The sequence below is a fragment of the Ananas comosus genome, unplaced genomic scaffold (assembly GCF_001540865.1).
Source record: "Ananas comosus cultivar F153 unplaced genomic scaffold, ASM154086v1, whole genome shotgun sequence".
NCBI lineage: Eukaryota > Viridiplantae > Streptophyta > Magnoliopsida > Poales > Bromeliaceae > Ananas > Ananas comosus.
In genome coordinates, this window is record NW_017893359.1 from 75,001 (window position 1) to 82,500 (window position 7,500).

Sequence of the window (7,500 nt, forward strand, 5' to 3'; positions counted from 1 at the left end):
ACGGAGACGTCCGTTAGATTAGATCCACGGCTTGCCCTCTTCGATGGTGAATTAGATAAATGGTCGGGACTCCTTAACAGCCCTATGGCCTTTCGTTGGATTAGATATTCTTTTATTGGATGGTGCCGGCTCGCTAGTTTCGGCTTGGCTTGTTAGACTAAGCAATGAAACGAGAAAACGTTATACAAGCCCGATTTGAGCGCTTAGAACGCACGTTGAGCTGCTTATAAGGTGTTTGACTATACTATACTATACTATACTATACTATACTATAAAAGAACTAAACTCATCTTTCTCATTAGTGACGGCAGGTTTCAGATGGCACTGTCAGAAGCAAGGAGGGAGATGTATGTGGGAGTTAGGTTAGGATCGACCTCGCACCATTGACGACGCTATGCCTCGCTCTTCTATCAAGTGAAGTGTGAAGAGCTCGCCTCCGCTTCACTGGAAGGCTACCAAAGGGCGCTAAGCCTGTTAAAATAAACGAAAACGAAAAAGTGCTCTTTCTCATTTCACGATTTGGTTAGTGTGAAGTAAGACCCAAGGAAGAAAGAGGGGAGTGACGACCTCTCCGCCCTACAACTCAAGAAGGGTGTGAGACGAGGCGAGCCCACCTATGTAGCCACACTAAGAGAGAGCCCCAATGATGCTGATCAGGGCCCTATCCCGGAGTCTATACTTCAAGTTATTGAGGAGTTCCAAGATGTTATGCCCAAGGAGCTCCCCAAGTCTTTGCCGCCGCGTCGAGACTCTCTTTCGAAAGTGGGATCACCACCGGCTTTAAGAAGAGGGAAAGATCACTCCTAAATGCAGCCGTGATATACTATATATACGATAGCACCAGATGCGGTCGGACCGGATCTAAGGCCCAAGTAGCCCCCTGTACGAGAAATGGTTATGAACTGACAAGGAAACCTCCTTCCGCGGAACACCATCTTAAAGAGTGAAGTCAACATAGTCGGCATCGACACCTGCATTCTTTTATTTTTTCTTCTTTCTCATGCCAGACGAACAATTTATAATGATATAATAAGATGATGAAAGAGCTGCTTGTGGAACTGCCATTGATGCTATCTTGGATGAAGAGAGGGTGATTGACACTCAAGTGCCAGCAACGTGCCCACTCAGTACCAGAAATGCCTTCGCACTGCTGGAGAATGATACACTAGCAGAAATTGATCATGAAAATTCCGAGGGGGGTAAAGAACATGAAGACAAGTGAATTGCACAGCCTACTGACTCAAATCCAAATGCTGAGGAGGGCCATTGAACATCATAAGCCAGTCATAGAAAGACATAACCATATTGATTGCAGAGGAGACATGTGAACCTGCTTAAATTGATCCTCAATCTCCGGCATAGAATGAATGAGGACCGGATTCCAGTGTTAGGCCAATCAGATGAGAGAAGCAGTAAAAGAAAGCATTCAAAGAAGATGAAAAATGAAGGCCAGGAGCATGAAGAGGACTGCACATTTGAGCCAGCTCTAAATGATGAGGAGACTGAGGACAGTACTGCTCACCTTAAGCAAGTTATTCAAGCACAAGATCATACCACAGAGGTGACAAGTCAGCCTGCGCAATAAATTGCCCCTCCTAAAAGACTTGCCATGGTCAATGAGGCCTGGCATTCCGAGCTAGGCCAGTCAGACATGAGCAAGAGTAAAAGCAGAAACTCAAAGAAGAAGAACAAAGGCAAAGGTGTGAGCTCCCCTAACTCTGAAACTACCAAACAGAAGGGGGTCAAGACAAGAAGCATGAAGGAGAACCTCAGTAAGGAGGAGTGCAAAAAGACTTCCCAAACGTTTACCCCATGAAGATAGTGATGTGGAACGTCCGAGGTATGAATAAGAAGGAGAGACAAAGGGAGGTAAGGGACCTAATAAAAAAAGAGAAACCAGATCTTGTAGGTCTAGTCGAGACTAAAATCAGAGAAAACTAAAGTGCTATTGCTGCTAACATTGGGGAGGCATTGAGTATTTGATCAACTACGACTCCAATCCTAGAGGCAGAATTTGGGTCATGTGGGACCTGATGACTTAAAAAGACGTGACGTCTCCCTCACCATTGCGAGCGATGCTAAGCAATGCTCCTTGGTTACCCTGCCAAAGACGCACAACTGGGCCTTTTGACAAAGACCCAGAAGGCGCCGACTCCCTTCCAAGAGAGTCCGCCAACCTCGCGTACCTAAACGCTCGGTTATAGTAAATAAATCATTCAACATGGTTTATCTATAATCGAGTGTTGGGCTATTGCGCGAGGATACTCGTCTGAACCGTAGGGAAGAGGATCCCTTCTGGAACCATTCCACCTACGGAGGAGAGGCGCTTGGTTAGTCAGACCAAGTAGTCACAAATCCGTAGCTTTCCACACTAAGGATCTGCAACGTTAGGTTATCTAGCTAATACACTTTCGTGCCTAGCTAGCTGCCTTCGAAGCTTATCCTAAACCAACTTACTAAGCCAGCTCAGAATACGCCGGGAGGTGACCAAACCGGATGGTGCCACCGATCAAGCTTAAGAATTTGTGTAGAAAATGGACTTTTCTTTCTAAGTGGTAGGTGGGATCGGAAAAGGTAGGCGAACAGAACACAGACTTCAAGTAGGCATTGAGCGAAGGAACGATGGAGATTCTCATGTTGAGTTTCGTGTGTAGAGTTTTGAAATTGAGTAAAGATAAGTAGGGTTGTTTCGAAGCTCTCGAACCCGTTTCAAAGTTGAGGATGAGGCGCTTGCGGCTTCTTCCTATTTGGTTGGTGTGAAGCATGGAATGGAAGATCCGACTTAAGAACTAGCGAGCCTGTGACTGTCCCGTTCCTCGCTCAAGTTTTGTTGTCTCTTGATCCACTGCCGGTGAGTTAGCTAAGATCCTATCTTCCCCACTTGATATCTCGTGACATTCTTAATTGTGCAATTCAAGGGAACGAGACTAAAAAGCCCAAACTGAGCCCGGCGGGGCCAATACCAAGTGCCGCTCGTCCCTCGAAAGAGAGGACTTCACGTGCCTTACCGGTAACGTAGATGATAACCACCGGCCCCCTTTTTATCGTAAAAAAAGAAGTCAAGTCCATTATAATCCCTAATTGACTTGGGGCGGATCCCTTTTTCGCCATGACGGAGAGTTATCTTTCTTTTCTATCCGAAATAGAAAGATAAGGTTTCATCTGGTTAGTCAAGATAGATTAAAACCGAATGAGAGCCTGGTTTGGTAAGGGAATCTACTTATGATGTCGCCATAACGCTCTTCAAGTTCCACCGACGAAGCTAAGGCTCCCTTTTCTCCTTCCCATATTTTCAACCACAGGCGCGTGGAAGTGATTTCACTAGCGACACTCCCATGAAGGGAAGGGGCAAGAGGAGCAGGGTCCGAAGGAGCTCGAGATCAGTGACTATGGAAACTCACGAAAAAAAGATGCTACGTGACGCTTCATATGCCTTTACAAGGGGAAGGGTTGTACGGTTGAGAAGGGACGGGCACTCCTATCCCTTGATAGCTCACCTGGGCGGCTCGTGGCGGGAGACGGAGAAAGCACCTCCCGTCCTCAGTTGCATCTCTGGTAGCAGCATATTGTTGACCTCCATCGCTATCCTATTTCGCCACTGATCCCGACACCAATCCGGCATATATATAGACATTACTGGGCTCCCTCACTCCGGCCTATCCGACGAAGTTACTCCCGTAGAAGACAGCTTCATTTCCAGTATCAGATCTTGCTTGCCAAACTATTTCCCCGGTATATCTATCAATCATTGGGAAAACATCTTTATCCACGGGTACTAACCTTTATCCATGTGATGGCGTAACATACTCCATGTGAGCTAGGGTTCAAATGTCGAGTTTTTGGGCATAATCAAATTGGCAGGAGTTTACCCTTCTCTGTCAGTATCAAAACCTCTAGCTCCATGAGCCGACGGTTTATTCAAAAAGGTTAGATTCAAAAGTAAGTTCCCATGGTTGGCAGGTGGAGATGAATCACGACAGCTTTTCACTCCACCATTGGTATGGACGGAGCTCCCTAACATGGTATACTCGTACACCCGCCATACCGGAACATCGGCCAGTAATCGTTTTGAAGTGGAGGTGGAATCGATCCAGAACCATTCTGAGCTATACCAATCGATAGCGTATGGAAAGGGCTTTGCTCCGTTGGTTGGTATAGTAGGTAGAGCCATTTCTTGCCCGGCGCGCCTTAGATAAATAACAACACTGGATAAAACGCGATTCTTCAATAGGAAAACGATAAGCTCCAACTGGATCAATTGGAACTGGAACAAGCTATGCTACCTTTGGCTCCGACTCCGTGGAGGTTTCCGGTTCAGGGTCAACTGGACCTTGGTCAGGTACTAGAACTACGAGTTCCTTTCTCCCTTTAAGTCGAGTGGCTTCCGCTATAAACCCAGAAAGAGGTTAGTTGGCCACCTTGCTTAGATCCCCTGATCGGGTAATGGGATTAGGAAAGGCTACAAGAAAAAGCGGTCGAAGAAGGGCTTATTCTATTCAATAGGCTCTCAGAGGCAATCCCCTATTCAACTATTCAACATAACCGATTCGTCCTTATAACATGCTTAATTCTTTTTTGTATAAGTTGGACTAGGAACTTGGTGGTACTTTCTGCCCGGGCCCTTATTGGTTCACCCGGTAGCCTGCTGCTCCGCAGATTACGCGAGTGCCATAAAAGAAGCTCTCTCCGAGCAAGCTTGCCCCATGAGACAAAAGGGCTATCTATGTACGCATCAGGACCATATCCACGATAAGGTAATGGAGGCCTTTACCTTATCTATATCTCTATGGCTTCTTTGATTTTCAATCTATATTTTTTTTTAGTATGGGTCTACAACTACGTATTTCTATTTAAATGCAAGGACTAAGATGCCCCCCCTCCGGGGGCGAGGGCCGCCTTCCAGAATCACCGGGGGGAAGGAGAGAATTAGCCCACAAACCTGATAGGCGCGTGCTTTTGTTTTGGAGCCAACGTCTGATGAGCGGGCGATTGGTCTTGTTTTAACCTCGAGCTTTCATCCTTCGGTTTTTAGCCCATATCATAGGGAGTTGCCTAAGACCTTCCCCAAAAGCTAATAGAAAGATGAGTCCCAACGGACGGACCGAGCGCGCGCGAGACATAGGCTGAGCCGGGCTAATCTAATTCCTAAAAGGAAATTCAATGTTGTCAGGCCCATACTCACTCTCAAGCTAAGAGGCCGCTATTCTCGAAGGGAATATAAGGGCCTACCTTAATCGCGACCGCCAAAGCTCACCAAAATAAGTGATTTATTTGGGACTTCGGTATGTTCCGCACTGATATTTCGTCCTACAATCGCAGTTGAAATAAGTGGGCGGTCTATGAGTGAAAGCGAAAGAAAGAGCGCTTTTGCTAGTGCTTATCTGTTCGTCCTCAAAAAGGCCAAACCATGACCTATTTTTTTGGTTTCCAAACTTCCCACTTTCATTCATACGATCTTTTTTGTCTTCTGCGCAATGCGAAAGAAATTCGGCTTTATCAGCCAGCTCGGAATAACGTTGGAAGGTGCCCCTCTCAATTTGGAGAGTATTCTACCTATTCCGAAAAAGGAATCCCCGATGAGAGCCAATTGGCGAAATAATCTGGAGAATGAGAAAAAGAAAATTCACCTAGTTGTTTCTAGCCAGTTCCCTACTCTTGCATTCCTTCCCGTTTTCAGGAGTGCTCGAAAGCCCTCCCTATCCCCCGTATGGAGCCAGCGTCGCAGTATAGTATGGCGTGGTTTACTAAAACAAAAGTCTTAATTTGCTAGCCTAGGCATATCAGGCTTTTAGCTCAGACTAGCGGTTTCCCTCCGGATATCAGTTGTTTGAAATTCTAAACGAGCGCGTTTAACTCCCCGTGATTTTGTGAGGGAACCCATTCCTCCTCTAGAATTAATACTTCTTTCTTTTTACCCCAAAAAGTCAGCCGTCATGTGTGTTATCCCCGCCCTCGAAACATCTGTCTCCGACTTAATCCCGCCGGACTTTGGAAACATATTATCTCCCGATCAAGAAGTTCTAAAACGTGATAGCATACAAAACGTGATGTGTCTCACGGCCGTGCTTAACATAATTGGAGTTTGAGCGTACACCCCGCACCCGTCTATTCTAAAAGTTCCTTATCTATCCGATCCGTATCCCCTTCCAGTTTTTCTTAGCTTTCTTTATATCTGTCATGGACGATGGAGATTGAAGCCGCCTACCGGAAGTTTGGGCGCGATAGGACCGTATGAAATCGGCTTTCCGCTCCGGCCTCGTCCCTCGTCCGAGAAAGATGCTAAGGAGCTGCTATTCTCGAAATCTCACTCCCTAGCTAAAACCGCCTCCAGAGTCTGTTTTTAGCAGCAAATAGGCCCTTTACATTTTTGGTATAAGCCAAAACCTCGCTTTACGATGTATTAGTAGAACCCCTGGGATACGACGCCCTGCTCCTTGAGTATCATGGGATTGAATACCCCGACCTCCCAGAGGCTCCCGAAAAAGCTATTTCTGCCCGCCGGGCAGTTAAGGGCAATTCCTACGTCCCTCATCGGTCTTCATCCCCACACCCCGCGGAAGGGTGGCGGTTTATGAGACTCTTTCAGCTGTCTGAACTAAAGCCAGTCAACTCGACAAATAACATCCTGAGCAGTTACGGCAATTCACTCTTGGAGTTATGACAGTGGTAGTTATTTTCTTCCTTTTTTCCGAAGCCTGTAAACCGGCTAAGAGACACTTTCATTGGGACCGTACCACTTTTCGTGGTTATGAAATTCCTTCTTGAATCTTTAGTAATAGCTCTCCAGAGAATCCCTTGACTAGCCAATCTTTGAACTCATACCATCAGTGCTTTCTTGTGAGTGCTAGTCAGCTACCATCCTTTAGTTAGGTTGTTCTCCTGTGCTCCTGTAATCAGTCCTTCCTATACCTAATGCGCTTTTTATCCTTTTGAGTTAATGCAAAGACCCAATTCGCCCGGGCTGGGATGGCTTCCGACCTAAGCGGGGTTTCACCGACCGTAGTCTACAGAGTTTGAGTCTGCAGGCAGAGACTCGTCATCATCCCAACGTAAAAAGGCCTTCAATCCAGTAGTATACTTCTAGGTGTCCAGTCTTTGAAACCAGACCGCAGTTTACCGTAAACTTGCTAGCGTACCATACCACGACGAAAGAGGGTTCCGAAAGTTGTCACAAATCTACAACCCTACTTTCGTCATCGGTCCCACTTCGCTTCTTTGAGACTGCACCACTTTAAAAGGAGACAGCACGCGTTCACTGATTATCTATGCATAAAGAACTTTGTTAGTGTAGTCTGGTCTGATAGTTGAAGTTCTTGTTAACCAACAATCACTGTCAATATTCCTCTTGTTAGGATTGACATTAAGTTATCTAACCTTTTGTATGCATGGCAACTTTTGTTGTAATGTAGCTTTCCCCCCTGACTTATACCAAAGGATACTCCCTATAGTCTCTCTAATAGATAGAAGCAGATATAGTTAACCGAAGGAGTTGAGGGATGA